Below are 16,897 nucleotides of genomic sequence, written 5' to 3' on the forward strand. Positions count from 1 at the left end.
TCCAGTAAATAGAGGTTCAGGTCGCAGGGGCCCTGGGTCGAGTACGCCAGCACCATATCGGTGTGATCAGGTCGTATTGGTCGGCGTGGGCGAGTGAGTGGGGTACTCGGTAAACCGCCACCGTCAGCCTATTTTGAACATTTTGGTTTGCGTAAGGGTTGGCTGAATAAAGCAACACCTTCGAACTATGGGGGCCACTTGTTCAGGTAGGGGGCGATCAACCTCGGTTCGGGTTGATTCAGTGAACCGACCAGTCGGGTCGGCAAGGTACGTAATGTGTGAGAAATACGGAAGTCACACAGAAGCTTTATGTGATGAATGGGAGAGAATGACGGTACATGACGGGGAGAAATTCCCAAGAGTAGGTAGCTTCAGCACAGAAGTGTTAACGAATTTAAGGAGAAGGATATGTCTTATTAAATCAGCAAAGAGACGAATCAAGCATTATGATTATTTACAGTTGTGGCAACAGGAGGGTGACATACAGAGAGGATTGGCTCAGGCGGCGGGATCTGGCTCGATCAGAAAACTGATAGCCACGGCCCCACCGCCACCATATATATCGAGAGAAAAATTGGTTGCGGAGAATGACGCACTAAGGTGTAACACACAAACACTTAGCAACTGTGTAAATGTTAAAGATAATGTTAACCAATTAACCAATGCAAGTATTAACCCGTGCAAGTTGTACCCTGTTTTGAACTTTCCTCAGGAGTGTGATCAAGAGGACGAATCGGCAACAATTTCAGCGCTCTCTCTAGCAGCCACCATAGCAGAGACCACAGTAGGCACAGCTCCACCCCCGAGATTAGTAACAAAGGCCCCTAGCGGAGGGATAGGTGAGGTCGTATCAACGGGTAAGTACGGCACCATACACTATGCTGAAACTATTTCACCACAGCCTGTAGAATCTACACAGAATGAGGTTGTTAGAGTTAATCCTGTTAAGGTAATAGTAGTTCCAAATGGGAAAACAGACACTTCAGGAGTCACTCCTGTTAGGAACATTGCCATGTACAGCCCATTTTCCCGAATGGAATTAAGGACCATAGTGTCGGAATTCCCTGACCCTAGAAAAGACTTAGTAGCCAGCCAAAAATACATCAGAGACCTAGGTAACACTGTAGAGCCCAACAATAAAGACTGGCAGATATTGCTGAGAGCATGTTTACCCTCCAATGTCGACGCAGCTCAATTTTTAGCTGACTGTGGATTAGATCAGGATGTACCTCTTACAGAAGTATACAACAAAGACAATGTAAAAAGAATAAGTTTACAGTTAAAGGAGTATTTCCCAGCCGTAGTTAAATGGAACAAAATATTCTCCATTAAACAGAAGGAGTCAGAAACAGCTGCAGAGTATTTTCACAGAGCATTATCAGAAATGGCAAAATACACAGGCATAGAGGACATTAAAACAAACATAAACCATCGAGAAGTAGCAGTATCGGTACTGATGGATGGTTTAAAAGAGTCATTGAAGACTAGGGTACAGACCACACAACCATGTTGGCGAGGTCTGTCTGTGGCTACTTTGAGAGAGGCTGCTATTGATCACGATAGGAACATCACCAGACACAGGGAACAACAAGGTGATAAGTTAATGGCAGTAAGTATACAGGCCCTGACCACAAGGCAGCCTTTGTTTATATCACCAAACCCTGTGGGTAAGTCAAATGTGGTTACTTGTTATTCTTGTCATAAACAGGGACACATGGCACGAGATTGTAGAGTGAAGAATTCACGAAACTCATACCAACCCCCTAGACAACGACACGACACACGACATTGGGATCAGGGTCCGCAGAAACGGAGTTATGAGCCACATACAGGGGAAACAAAAAGATATCCCCCGAACAGAGACTGGCAAGCCTCTGGTAGCTCCCAATTAACTCCATCACAAGTAGTTGCTGCCAGCGGGATTCAGGGAGGTCACCATACCCAATAGGGGTGTGGCCATACCTGTAATCTGCAGCCAGTAAAATTGATTGCAAGCCTTGGAAGTGAACCAGAAATTGCAATCAATGTAGCTGGTAAATCATTAAACTTTCTTGTAGACACAGGGGCGGCCAAATCAGTGATAAATTCGACAGTGGGCATGAGAACCACTGGTAAGACAATTCCAGCCATAGGGGTAACGGGAGTAGTCCAGCACTACCCTGTTAGCAAACCAGCCGAGATTACAGTAGGGCCTTTACATACCAAGCATTCCTTTTTGCTGGCTGCATCGGCACCGACTAATCTCCTGGGAAGAGACTTACTGTGTAAAATGGGGTGCGTCATTTATTGTACTCCTGAAGGTGTATTCTTGGACATACCTGAGAATCACGCTCAGGAAGTGCGAGACATGTTAGACTCCCCGTCAAAATTAATGTCACATACCATTATGACAAATAGGACTCCCTCCCAAGTAGAAGAAATGACATCTCAGATACCAGAGTCACTTTGGACTAAAGATGGACAGGACACTGGATTAATGGCAAACGTAGCTCCGGTAGTTGTACAAGTAAAAGATGGTAGGATAGCTCCAAAAATCCCACAGTACCCTCTGAAGCCAGAGGTGGAGTTAGGAGTGTATCCCGTAATAGAGCGCTTGCTACAACAGGGCATTCTGGTAAGAACGTCCAGCACTGCCAATAGTCCCATCTTCCCTGTTAAAAAGAGTGGGGGGAGGGGTTACCGGCTAGTGCAGGATCTAAGGGGGATTAACAAAATAGTTGAGAGTCAGTTCCCCGTAGTGCCAAATCCAGCTGTCATCCTAATGCAAATCCCTCCCACTGCGAAATTTTTCACTGTTATTGACCTCTGCTCCGCTTTCTTTTCGGTACCTCTGCACCCTGACAGTCAATATTTGTTTGCATTTACATACAGAGGAGTCCAATACACATGGACTCGATTACCACAAGGATTCATAGATAGCCCAAGTATATTTTCCCAGGCTTTGCATGATTGTTTACAGTCTTTCCAACCAGTGAGTGGATCAGTATTAATACAGTACGTGGATGATCTACTACTGTGTTCTGATTCATTGGAAGCATCCCTGAAGGATACGAAACAGCTCCTGTTTCATCTTTCAGACACAGGACACAAGGTTTCCAAAGACAAGTTGCAATTATGCCAAACTAAGGTAAAATATTTGGGACACTGTCTAACACAAGGACTGAGACACCTGACCGCTGATAGAATTCAAGCAATTAGAGACATGACTCTGCCACAAACCCAGCAGCAGATCAGAACATTTTTAGGAATGTGTGGGTATTGCCGTAACTGGATCCCAGGGTTTTCCATTCTAGCGTTACCCTTGCAGGAGATGGTCTCCTCAAACAAACCTGATCGGATTTCGCATACAGACGAGTCTGAGACAGCATTTGAGAGACTTAAACAGTGCCTAACGCAGGCACCAGCATTGGGTATGCCAGACTATGGGAAACCCTTTGAACTATACGGAACAGAAAGTGCTGGTTGCGCGGCAGGCGTACTAACCCAAAAGCACGGTGATGCCAGCAGGCCGGTAGCATATTACAGCGCTCAGCTAGATACGGTAGCGCGATCCCTCCCCACATGCTTGCGAAGCGTTGCTGCGATAGCATTGCTAGTAACGAAAAGCGAAGACGTCGTGCTAGGTCACAACCTCACAATTCATACACCACATGCAGTGTCAGCCTTGTTAAATTCTGCCCAAACCAGACACGTCTCATCAGCGCGGTTTACAAGATGGGAATTGGCACTAATGGCCCCCGTAAACATCACCATAAGGAGATGCAGTGCATTAAATCCTGCAACATATCTCCCAGGTGTGCCTGGACAGGCACAAAGGGTGGAGGATGAGAGTGGTGGGGAAGGAGAATTTAATACAAAGGAAGACACACATGATTGTATGGAATATTTGACCCAAAATTTTACCGCAAGGCCTGACATCAGTGACAACCCACTGGAAGATGTAGAACTTACGTTCTACACGGACGGTAGTTGTCATAGACAGTCAGACTCGGGAGACTTGTGTACTGGATACGCAGTCGTAGATGACCAAGGCACCATAGAAGCGGAACCGCTAGGCCCACCTCACTCAGCCCAGGTTGCTGAACTGGTCGCCCTAACCAGAGCATGTGAATTGGCTAAGGGCAAATCAGCCAATATCTACACCGATTCTAGATACGCATTCAGGGTAGTCCATGATTTCGAAGCCCTATGGCGCCTCAGAAATTTCATGACGGCAGCTGGTACACCGGTAGCGCATGCAGCTCACATAAAAAGGCTTCTAACAGCAATACAGGAACCCGACAGAGTGGCTGTTATCAAATGTAAAGCACACACATATAGCCAAGACCCAGTATCACTTGGTAACAGCCGAGCAGACGAAGCTGCTAAATTAGCAGCTGCTACCCCCAGACAGACAGACACCACACAACTGATGGTATTTAATACCATCAACACACAGAAGTTGTGTGAGATGCAAAATTTGTGTTCCACACAGGAAAAGGCAGTCTGGAAGGCAAAAGGATATGGTCAGGAGTCCTCAGGACTCTGGACGGATGGACACGGTAAACCAGTGGCCCCCAGAGCATACCTTCCATGTTTAGCTGAGGCAGCTCACGGGCTGACTCATCTGGGCAAGGAAGGGATGTGCAAGTTGGTAAGAGCATATTGGTGTGCCCCAGGATTTTCATCTCATGCGAGTAAAAGGGCAATGTCATGCCTTACCTGTCTGAGAAAGAACATTGGAAAGGCAATACCTACAGAACCATCTCATATCCCACCTGCCGGCGGCCCTTTCCAGGTAATACAGATTGACTTTATTCAATTACCCCCTTGTCGAAATTTGAAATATATACTTGTTTGTATAGATGTTTTCTCAAATTGGGTCGAAGCATTTCCAGCGGCCACAAATACCGCTATGTTTACTGCTAAGAAAATTGTGCAGGAATTTGTATGTAGATATGGTATCCCTAGAATTATCGAAAGTGATAGGGGTACCCATTTTACAGGTGATGTCTTCCAAGGAATGTGTAAATTGATGGGAATTGATAGCAAGCTGCACACTCCATACCGTCCACAGGCGAGTGCGAAAGTGGAAAGAGTGAACAGCACTATTAAAAATAAACTGAGTAAAGTGATGGCAGAGACAGGATTGACATGGCCAGAAGCTTTACCCATTGTACTGTACAGCATCAGAACCACTCCCAGGTCCCCTCTTAATCTGTCTCCCTTTGAAATCTTGTTTGGTCGACAACCGCATGTTATGATTAACCCTCAGGATGATTTGAAGTGTAACAATGAAGTGACTGTAAAATACTTGATTAACATGAGTAAACAGTTGAGGAATCAAAATGATAATTTGAAGTTGGTGATTCCTGATTTACCAGATAGTAATTGTCATGACATTGAACCTGGGGATTATGTAATGATACGGAATTTTCTACGCTCAGGTTGCCTTATTGACAGATGGGAAGGACCATACCAGGTCTTATTGACTAGCACTACAGCATTGAAGGTTGCTGAGAGAGAGACTTGGGTTCATTCGTCCCACTGTAAAAAGGTTGCTGATCCAGAGAGGCCCCGTGATAAGGAACAGACGGTAGAGGTTGTATCACTGGAGTGTCTGTTCCAGGAGGATTGAGGCGGCACCTGAGCATTGAAAATCACAAGACCAAAAGCAGTTGTCGATCCCCTGTTCCCTTTTATTGTTTTTCTCCAACTTCCCATCCCCTCTCCCTCAAATTATTTTTCCCCCTTCTCATTCTTCTCCGTTTCCTCCTACAAGATGGACTTGCCCCAAGAGACTGTGATCCGGATTTTCCTGTTGACCATGATGTTGACCAGAGCAGTCTGTTCCGGCGAGAGTACCATGGAGGTCGAGAGAGGTTCTGGAATGGGTTCTGATGACAGAGATGGAGGCGTAGTTTTCCAAGAACAACATAATCAACAAGCAAAGGCGAGTATCAGAAAACGATCCGATAGCATTGACCATAGAAGGAATTGTGAAGGATTGTTAGCTGAAGAAAACTGTATCTGTCGGCTCTGTAACAATGTCATTGAGGATGGGTGCATAAAGAAATGCCAATCCAGTTTTAATATCCATATGGACCGGCATCCATTGAGTGACTATCACTCCTTAGTGGGTAGTGTGTTAAATAAAACAGATTGTTGGGTATGCTCTCAAGTACCTCAAGGTCATAGCAAATCAGGGCTAGTACCATTTCCTTTAACGTTAGGGGAGGTACTTGAGTTAAGTGGTGGGAGACCGGTGGACAGGAGGTTTAATATATCCAGCCCTCCTAGTTTGAAGCTCCACCAATACCATGTGGATAGGTCCCTATTATGTTTTAACATCTCCAATCCCCGAAAGCCGGGAAATTGGGAAGTGTCATGGAGTAATCAAACCATGACCTTTTCGCATAGAGCAGATAGAATGCCTACAGATACAGAGCTTATACGCCACATAGCCAGTAGAGGAAAATCTTTCCGGTATAGGTATACCTTAGGAAATAGGATTACGAGAGTTGGAGAGGTATCACCAGGATACTGTGCACATATCGTACAACCTGATACGTGTACTAAGCAGATGGAAGAATTAGGGTTAGGAGATTTCACATGGAAGGTGTGTAATATGGTTATGTCCTACTCCGTCCCATATGTTCTCCCCGATGATGCATATTTCATATGCGGGAGAAAGGCGTATAAGTGGCTTGCCCCAAACTCTGAAGGATTGTGTTATATTGGAAAAGTACTGCCTGAAGTAATGACTGTATCACATGACAAAATGAAAGACATACACCGTGTTGCCCAAACTCCTTATACTCACACCCATTACGAGCACGTAGTTAAACGGCACCTGATAGAAAGAACAGAGCATCCGGCCTCTGACATGATCCATGAATCCACCGGGATTCAGTTTCTAATCGCGTTAGATATCACTCGCACCGCCAGAGGAGTGTTGAATTATAAATACATATCTGCGCTCGCCAATTTGTTAGATAATATCACTGAAATGTATGATGACACGTTTAGGTATACTGGAAGAGAACTTCAGGCTTATAAAACAGAACTGGTACAGCATAGAATGGTTCTTAATTACCTCACAGCAGTGACAGGCGGATATTGTGTCACACTGGCAACACAATACGGCGTGAAATGTTGCACATATATTACGAATAGCACCGAGGACCCGGTCGAGGTCATAGACCAAAAGATGGACGATATTCTCCAACTGAAGTGGGAATTTCGCAGGAGACACAATCTCACTCTTGCTGCTGTAGGTAATGAGCTGACTGGTTGGGTGTCATGGTTGAACCCGCAAAATTGGTTCTCTGGTTTGGGAGACTGGGCTCAAGGAGTCATAATGGATGTTGGGAAGTTTCTCCTATGTATCTTAGGTGTTATCATAACGATTGGTTTGATATTTAGATGCGGTCAGGCTTTAATGAGGTGCAATCGTCGTACTAGGGTAATGAGTTTAAGGAGTGAGGAAACTGTAATTCCAATGGATTTGATTTATGACCCAAATGTAGAAACAATGATGTGATGAAAATGCGATTTCTACGGTCCGTTTCTTTCACCTGTTTTTCCGTTTCCTCCAAGGTAAAAAGACCCACTTGGACGAGGAATTTGGTGAGCCGATATACAGACAACAGATGGATTAAAGAAGAAGTTTTGACAACTTGATACACAGATTTTTGATGAACTATGCCATGGATCCCCAGTTTCCCTAGAAATTTTAAAATTACGCTAGCCCAACACTTCTGTAAATCTATGGACATTGACAGCTTTTGCTCGCACCTTATGGGCAAAAGCACAAAGAAGACTGCATTCAACAGACACCAAACAAGACCTCAATCGACGAATGTACATTTATCTGACATAGAATACCACCGCATTTACCGTAATTATGTCTTTTCTTCATTTCTACAACCCTCAGGTAATGACACACATAGTCGATAGGGAATACAGGCACAGATATCAGCAATCACATATCTCCCCCATTCATGTATCATCAACTAAAATGTGCTCCCCCATTTTGTTACAACCAAAGCCGAAAAGAGCTCGGTAAAGTTTGACAGCCCATCCACAGACCCGTACCACGGGATAAGAAGGAATTCAAATGTATACTTCGCAATACCTCGAAGCTTGATGTACCACACGTACGGCACGATGATACATGACCCCCAAGCACGGATTCATACACACATGCTTCTGCTATCTCACTAGGTCATACCCTCTTCACACCTTCTCCTCTCTCCTCCCTTACCCAACCATGGAAATGTATTAACCCCTGACATATATTTTTCTCTTTTTGAAATGTTTTAGAAGGTGGCAGTTATTGTTGACTGCCAAAGGGTGGACTGTCAAAGTCAGAAAAATATCTCTATGCACACTACCATATTTGCACCTCACACAGGTCCGTGCTGCGCATGCGTACGCTCTCCCGTACGTGCGCATACTCACAGTCGCGGGCACCCGCAGGCGCACGGTATGCGTATTTACGGTAGAGTTTATGTGATCGTAGCGTGCGACTCAATCATTACATATTTTCACTATATAATGTATTTTGTAGATCATGGTCCCTTTGATAGATTCTGAAAGTTTAGTTAACATAGCATGTTCCTGAACAGAAAGATCCCTCTTTGTATTGTACGAAGGGTCTAACAGGGGTCATACAGTGGTGTTTGGAACCCATCGGAAGAGTATTTAAATAGCAATATTCCGGTGTTGGTTTGGAGCGGATTAATCGCTCGTGCGAATAGTTATGGACATAAGAAGTTTATGTCCATTTACTATTATTTGTTCTTATTTAGTCATGCGGCGGGAAACCCAGTATCCCACCCACCTGAACAGTTGGAAGCAGTCACAGCCCACCTGTATGAATCAACCTATGACCTTTTGTTATAATGCGAAGCCGAATTCCTGTGTCCAATGAACAATGAGATTGTAAGGACCATTGAATTGTATTGTGTGTGGGGCATAAATAGGCAGGCCGACCATATCCAGTTCACTCTCTTCAACGGTTCTCATTGCTGATAATCGGGAGCTGGATATCGAGGCGCATGCGATCGTTTCCCCTTGTGCGTAAGTGTTTCTCCGCAACTATATTGATCTACTTGTTATTGTGGGCCAATTTCTCTCTCTCTCTCTCTTCTCCTCTTTCTCTCTTATTTTCTCTTAAATAGTAATTGTATTATATTTCCTGTGTAGTTATCTGGTTAGGTAGTCTATGTTATATTGTAGTGTATGATTTGTATTTGTATTAATTCTTTTGCAAGTATATCATTCATAATATATATATATTAGGCGTTGGACCCTAAGCCCAGGTATCTGTGTATTTCTTATAGTGTTAAGTATTCTCAGAGCGTCGGTGACGCTCATACAGCTTTTGAGTTAAGGTTACACTGTGTTGCATTTACACTCTATCTATACACTAAGGTTTTACAGCATATTACATTGTTTATGGTTTAGATTTAAAGGTTTAACATTGTTAGCGTCAGCGCCGCTGGTGATCTCCTCGTGGTCCCGAGCGTCCGCTACGCTATAGCGAATCATTACGTTAGTCAGCAGCCAATAGCGTGCCTGCCTGTGATCTCTTGGCCGTGAGCGAACGTGACGCTTGAGCGTCTCGACTACGGCTAAGCGATTGTTACGCAACGTGCGTACCCTTACGGTACTTCATACGTAGATAGCGTACAGTGTTCTTAGACCTCATAAAGGGTATTATATAAGATAAATATTTAGCTTTATCAGGTGGCTGTGAAATTCTTTCAGAAAACCGAGGAGTGCCTCTCAAAGTCGTGTTTCTGTGCATTGTGCCCTTGAGGTTCGTGAGTGGGCACCCAGGTACTAGCTACTATTTATGGAGTGCTGGTCAATACTGTTGAGATATATATATATATATATATATATATATATATATATATATAGATAGATAAATAGATAGATAGAGAGATATATATATATATATATATATATATATATATATATATATATTATATATATATATATATATATTTACGCGGTCAGCGACTGGGAGATATCAGAATACTCGTACAATATATTCTGTAAAGTACACTTTTTCTCAACTAACGCGGTCTCAAGACATGTAGGATCCTCAAGTGTTTGTAAAGTCTCAGCGCTGTATACAGGCAGCTTTATAAGGGAGACCTTGCCTTGCAATCCCAGAGACCTGCTGCAGCTATGCTGTGCAGATGGTGCACAGTTAGGGAGTGAGGGAGAGTGTGAGGCAGCTCCAGGGCGGGAAATCTGTGTTGAGATGGCGCCCTGGGCCAGGGGAGGGGCTACAGGTCAAGCTCCGCCTCCCCTATGCTGGACTTCACTCCAGGTACTCTGAGCCTTACTAACTGGGGTGTTAGTACACCCGATCTGTGCTCAAATGCCCTGGTGGTCTAGTAGGTCCCTGCCCAGTGACAGTGTCCACGCCAGTGCCGCGGTCTGTATACCCAGACCACGGTCGCAACGCTATTTAACGGAGGGTCCCGCCTGGGGGACCCGCTTACTTCCTCCCTGTAGCAGCCACACGAACCAGGAGAACGGTCTGCGACTCTGTGCCTAAGCCGTGACTTCTCCGCCGCAAGTACCCGGGAACCAGGCTGCGGAGTATGCAACGCCGCTTGGCAGGTGATGGAGCTGCAGCGCTAAATGTCACACTTACATACAGCGCTGACAGCCCAGCCAGAGATATGGAAATCTTCTTTTAAAAAAAGCTTTTCAGGACTGACCAGTGCAGCCCTCCTATTAGGTGACCTGCTGCTGCAGGTACCAACTCGAAACTGAGCTCTCAGTGCCTGGAGACGGGGTTATAGAGGAGGCCCCAATGCATCCTGGGATAGCTAAAGCTTTAGACTGTTGGTGCCTATGGATCATGATCCACTCTAAACCTCGATGTTTCCCTGTGGAAACCTGTGTACCCTGCTGCAGAAATGATATATATAAGCTCATTAAGGGCTCTTTTATGTTGATATCCTAGTTGTAGCAACACCCTAAATGGATTATTATTTTTTTCTCTAAGGTATATCACCAAGAAGGAGAATAGAGAAAATAATAAGATTTTACTCACCGGTAAATCTATTTCTCGTAGTCCGTAGTGGATGCTGGGGACTCCGTAAGGACCATGGGGAATAGACGGGCTCTGCAGGAGACTGGGCACTCTAAGAAAGATTTAGTACTACTGGTGTGCACTGGCTCCTCCCTCTATGCCCCTCCTCCAGACCTCAGTTAAGGAAACTGTGCCCGGAAGAGCTGACATTACAAGGAAAGGAATTTGGAATCCAGGGTAAGACTCATACCAGCCACACCAATCACACCGTACAACTTGTGATAACATACCCAGTTAACACTATGAACAACAATCGAGCATCACTCAACGGATGCCACATAACATAACCCTTTATTAAGCAATAACTATATACACGTATTGCAGAAAATCCGCACTTGGGACGGGCGCCCAGCATCCACTACGGACTACGAGAAATAGATTTACCGGTGAGTAAAATCTTATTTTCTCTAACGTCCTAGTGGATGCTGGGGACTCCGTAAGGACCATGGGGATTATACCAAAGCTCCCAAAACGGGCGGGAGAGTGCGGATGACTCTGCAGCACCGAATGGGCAAACACCAGGTCCTCCTCAGCCAGGGTATCAAACTTGTAGAATTTTGCAAAGGTGTTTGAACCTGACCAAGTACAGCTTTGCCGAGCAGCTAATGCCGAGACCCCTCGGGCAGCCGCCCAAGAAGAGCCCACTTTCCTTGTGGAATGGGCTTTTACTGATTTTGGATGCGGCAATCCCGCCGCAGAATGAGCCTGCTGAATCGTGCTACAGATCCAGCGAGCAATGGTTTGCTTTGAAGCAGGAGCACCCAGCTTGTTGGATGCATACAGGATAAACAACGAGTCAGTTTTCCTGACTCCAGCCGTTCTGGTCACATAAATCTTCAAAGCCCTGACTACATCAAGTAACTTGGAATCCTCCAAGTCACGAGTAGCCGCAGGCACCACAATAGGTTGGTTCAAATGAAAAGATAACACCACCTTCGGCAGAAATTGTGGACGAGTCCGTAATTCTGCCCTGTCCATATGAATAACCAGATAGGGGCTTTTACATGACAAAGCCGCCAATTCTGACACACGCCTAGCCGAAGCTAAGGCCAATAGCATTACCACTTTCACGTGAGATACTTTAGCTCCACGGTTTTAAGTGGCTCAAACCAGTGGGATTTCAGGAAACCCAACACCACGTTGAGATCCCAAGGTGCCACTGGTGGCACAAAAGGGGGCTGAATATGCAGCACTCCCTTAACAAATGTCTGAACCTCAGGAAGAGAAGCCAGTTCTTTCTGAAAGAAAATGGATAGGGCTGAAATCTGGACCTTTATGGACCCCAATTTCAAGCCCATAGTCACTCCTGACTGTAGGAAGTGCAGGAACCGGCCCAGCTGGAATTCTTCTGTTGGGGCCTTCCTGGCCTCACACCAAGCAACATATTTTCGCCATATACGGTGATAATGTTTAGCCGTCACGTCCTTCCTAGCCTTTATCAGCGTAGGAATAACTTAATCCGGAATGCCTTTTTCCGCTAGGATCCGGCGTTCAATCGCCATGCCGTCAAACGCAGCCGCGGTAAGTCTTGGAACAGACAGGGCCCCTGTTGTAACAGGTCCTGTCTGAGAGGCAGAGGCCATGGGTCCTCTGTGAGCATTTCTTGCAGTTCCGGGTACCAAGTCCTTCTTGGCCAATCCGGAACAATGAGTATTGTTCTCACTCTTCTTTTTCTTACGATTCTCAGTACCTTGGGTATGAGAGGAAGAGGAGGAAATACATAGACCGACTGGAACACCCACGGTGTCACTAGTGCGTCCACAGCTATCGCCTGAGGGTCCCTTGACCTGGCGCAATACCTTTGTAGCCTTTTGTTGAGGCGGGATGCCATCATGTCCACCTGTGGCAGTTCCCATCGATCTGTAATCTGCGTGAAGACTTCTTGATGAAGTCCCCACTCTCCCGGGTGGAGGTCGTGTCTGCTGAGGAAGTCTGCTTCCCAGTTGTCCACTCCCGAAATTAACACTGCCGACAGTGCTTGCACGTGATTCTCCGCCCAACGAAGAATCCTGGTGGCTTCCACCATCGCCACCCTGCTTCTTGTGCCGCCCTGGCGGTTTACGTGAGCCACTGCGGTGATGTTGTCTGACTGAATCAGCACCGGTTGGTTGCGAAGCAGAGGCTCCGCTTGACTCAGGGCGTTGTATATGGCCCTTAGTTCCAGGATACTGATGTGCAGACAAGCCTCCTGCCTTGACCACAACCCTTGGAAGTTTCTTCCCTGAGTGACTGCCCCCCATCCTCGGAGGCTTGCATCCGTGGTCACCAGGACCCAGTCCTGTATGCCGAACCTGCGGCCCTCGAGAAGGTGAGCACTCTGCAGCCACCACAGAAGAGACACCCTGGTCCTGGGGGATAGGGTGATCAGCCGATGCATCTGAAGATGCGATCCGGACCACTTGTCCAACAGATCCCACTGAAAGATCCTCGCATGGAACCTGCCGAAGGGAATGGCCTCGTATGACGCCACCATCTTTCCCAGGACTCGCGTGCAGTGATGCACCGACACCTGTTTTGGTTTTAAGAGGTTTCTGACGAGAGTCACAAGCTCCTGAGCCTTCTAAGCCAGGAGAAACACCCTTTTCTGATCTGTGTCCAGAATCATGCCCAGAAAGGGCAGACGCGTCGTAGGAATCAGCTGCGACTTTGGGATATTCAGAATCCAGCCGTGCTGTTGCAACACTACCTGAGAGTGTGCTACGCTGATCAGCAACTGCTCTCTGGACCTCACCTTTATGAGGAGATCGTCCAAGTATGGGATAATTGTGACTCCTTGCTTTCGAAGGAGCACCATCATTTCCGCCATTACCTTGGTAAATATTCTCGGTGCCGTGGACAGGCCAAATGGCAACGTCTGGAATTGGTAATGACAGTCCTGTACCACAAACCTGAGGTACTCCTGATGAGGTGGATAAATGGGGACATGCAAGTAAGCGTCCTTGATGTCTAGAGACACCATAAAATCCCCCTCTTCCAGGCTTGCAATGACCGCTCTGAGCGATTCCATTTTGAACTTTAATTTCTTCAGATAAATGTTCAGGGATTTTAAATTCAAAATGGGTCTGACCGAACCGTCCGGTTTCGGTACCACAAACATTGTGGAATAGTAACCCCTTCCCTGTTGAAGGAGGGGAACCTTTACCACCACCTGCTGGAGCTATAACTTGTGAATTGCCGCTAACACTACCTCCCTTTCCATGGGGGAAGCTGGCAGGGCCGATTTTAGGTAACGGTGAGGGGGCATCACTTCGGATTCCAGCTTGTATCCCTGAGACACAATCTGTAAGGCCCAGGGATCCACCTGTGAGCGAACCCACTGGTGGCTGAAATTTCGGAGACGCGCCCCCACCGCTCCCGGCTCCACCTGTGGAGCCCCAGCGTCATGCGGTGGATTTAGTGGAAGCCGGGGAGGACTTCTGTTCCTGGGAACTAGCTGTATGGTGCAGCTTCTTTCCTCTACCCCTGCCTCTGGCAAGAAAGGATGCACCTCTGACTTTCTTGCCTTTTTGTGATCGAAAGGACTGCATTTGGTAATACGGTGCTTTCTTAGGTTGTGAGGAAATATATGGCAAAAAATTTGACTTCCCAGCCGTAGCTGTGGAAACTAGGTCCGAGAGACCGTCCCCAAACAATTCCTCACCCTTATAAGGTAAAACCTCCATGTGCTTTTTTGAATCGGCATCACCTGTCCACTGCCGAGTCCACAGGACCCTTCTGGCAGAAATCGACATTGCATTAATTCTTGAGCCCAGTAGGCAAATGTCCCTCTGGGCATCCCTCATATATAGGACAGCGTCTTTTATATGCCCCAGGGTCAGTAAAATAGTATCCTTGTCCAAGGTATCCAGTTCCTCAGACAGAGTATCTGTCCATGCTGCTACAGCACTACACATACAGGCCGACGCAATTGCCGGCCTCAGTATGGTACCGGAATGTGTATAAACAGACTTCAGAATACCTTCCTGCTTCCTATCCGCCGGATCCTTTAGGTAAGCCGTATCCTGTGACGGTAGGGCCACCTTCTTAGATAAGCGCGTCAGAGCCTTGTCTACCCTAGGGAGGATTCCCAGCGCAACCTGTCTGTTGGCGGGAAAGGGTACGCCATAAGTAACCTTTTGGAAATCAGCACTTTCTTATCAGGAGAATCCCACGCTTTTTCACATAACTCATTTAACTCATGTGAAGGGGGAAAAGTCACCTCTTGCTTTTTCTCCCCAAACATATAAACCCTCTTGTCAGGGACAGGGTTTACCTCTGATATGTGCAATACATCCTTCATTGCTATAATCATGTAGCGGATGGCTTTAGCCATTTTAGGCTGCAACTTTGCATCATCGCCATCGACACTGGAGTCAGAGTCCGTGTCGATATCTGTGTCAACAATCTGGGATAGTGGGCGCTTCTGAGACCCTGACAGCCTCTGCGCTGTAGGATCAGGCATGGGTTGAGACCCTGACTGTCCCAAGGCTTTAGCTTTATCCAACCTTTTATGCAAGGAGTTTACATTATCATTTAACACCTTCCACATATCCATCCAATCAGGTGTCGGCGCCGTTGGCGGAGACACCTCATCCATCTGCACCTGCTCTGCCTCCACATAGCTCTCCTCGTCAAACATGTCGACACACGCGTACCGACACACCACACACACAGGGGATGCTCTATATGAGGACAGGACCCCCACCAGGCCTTTTGGAGAGACAGAGAGAGAGTATGCCAGCACACACCCCAGCGCTATATAACCCAGGAATTACACAGTAACTTAGTGTTTACCCAGTAGCTGCTGTATATATGATAAATGCGCCTACATTCATGTGCCCCCCTCTTTTTAACCTCTTTCTACCTTGAGACTGCAGGGGAGAGCCTGGGGAGCTTCCTCTCAGCGGAGCTGTGGAGAGAAAATGGCGCTTGTAAGTGCTGAGGAAGAAGCCCCTCCCCCTCAGCGGCGGGCTTCTGTCCCGCTTTCTGTGTAAAAATAATGGCGGGGGCTCATACATATATACAGTGCCCAGCTGTATATATGTTACTTTTGCCAAGAGGTATCATAATTGCTGCCCAGGGCGCCCCCCCCTGCGCCCTGCACCCTACAGTGACCGGAGTGTGTGGGTAGTGTGGAAGCAATGGCGCACAGCTGCAGTGCTGTGCGCTACCTCATATGAAGACAGGAGTCTTCTGCCGCCGATTTGGATGTCTTCTTGCTTCACCCGCCGGCTTCCGTCTTCTGGCTCTGCGAGGGGGACGGCGGCGCGGCTCCCGGAACGGACGACCAAGGTTAAGATCCTGTGTTCGAACCCTCTGGAGCTAATGGTGTCCAGTAGCCTAAGAAGCGCAACCTAGCAGCAGTTAGTAGGTTTGCTTCTCTCCCCTCAGTCCCACGTAGCAGAGAGTCTGTTGCCAGCAGAAGCTCTCTGAAAATAAAAAAACCTAACTAAAATACTTTCTTATTAGCAAGCTCAGGAGAGCTCACTAAAATGCACCCAGCTCCATCCGGGCACAGATTCTAACTGAGGTCTGGAGGAGGGGCATAGAGGGAGGAGCCAGTGCACACCAGTAGTACTAAATCTTTCTTAGAGTGCCCAGTCTCCTGCAGAGCCCGTCTATTCCCCATGGTCCTTACGGAGTCCCCAGCATCCACTAGGACGTTAGAGAAAACAGTGTGACAGTTTAAAGACCATACAAGAAATGTATTACAAGTTACACTCAAGTAGTATAGTAAAATCACAATGTCACTAGAATCATCAGCAATACACCAATGAACCTACCAGATGGGGAGAGAAAAAAAAAGCTCCACATAAG

At 46.7% G+C, this 16,897-nt stretch overlaps 1 protein-coding gene across 2 annotated transcripts in view; it reads right to left on the reverse strand.

Moving 5' to 3' along the window:
• TM7SF2 (transmembrane 7 superfamily member 2) overlaps positions 1-16,897 on the reverse strand; it is a 122,065-nt gene that overhangs the window by 73,560 nt on the left and 31,608 nt on the right. The window lies entirely within an intron of this gene.

The sequence above is a fragment of the Pseudophryne corroboree genome, chromosome 11, assembly GCF_028390025.1.
Source record: "Pseudophryne corroboree isolate aPseCor3 chromosome 11, aPseCor3.hap2, whole genome shotgun sequence".
Classification (NCBI taxonomy): Eukaryota; Metazoa; Chordata; class Amphibia; order Anura; family Myobatrachidae; genus Pseudophryne; species Pseudophryne corroboree.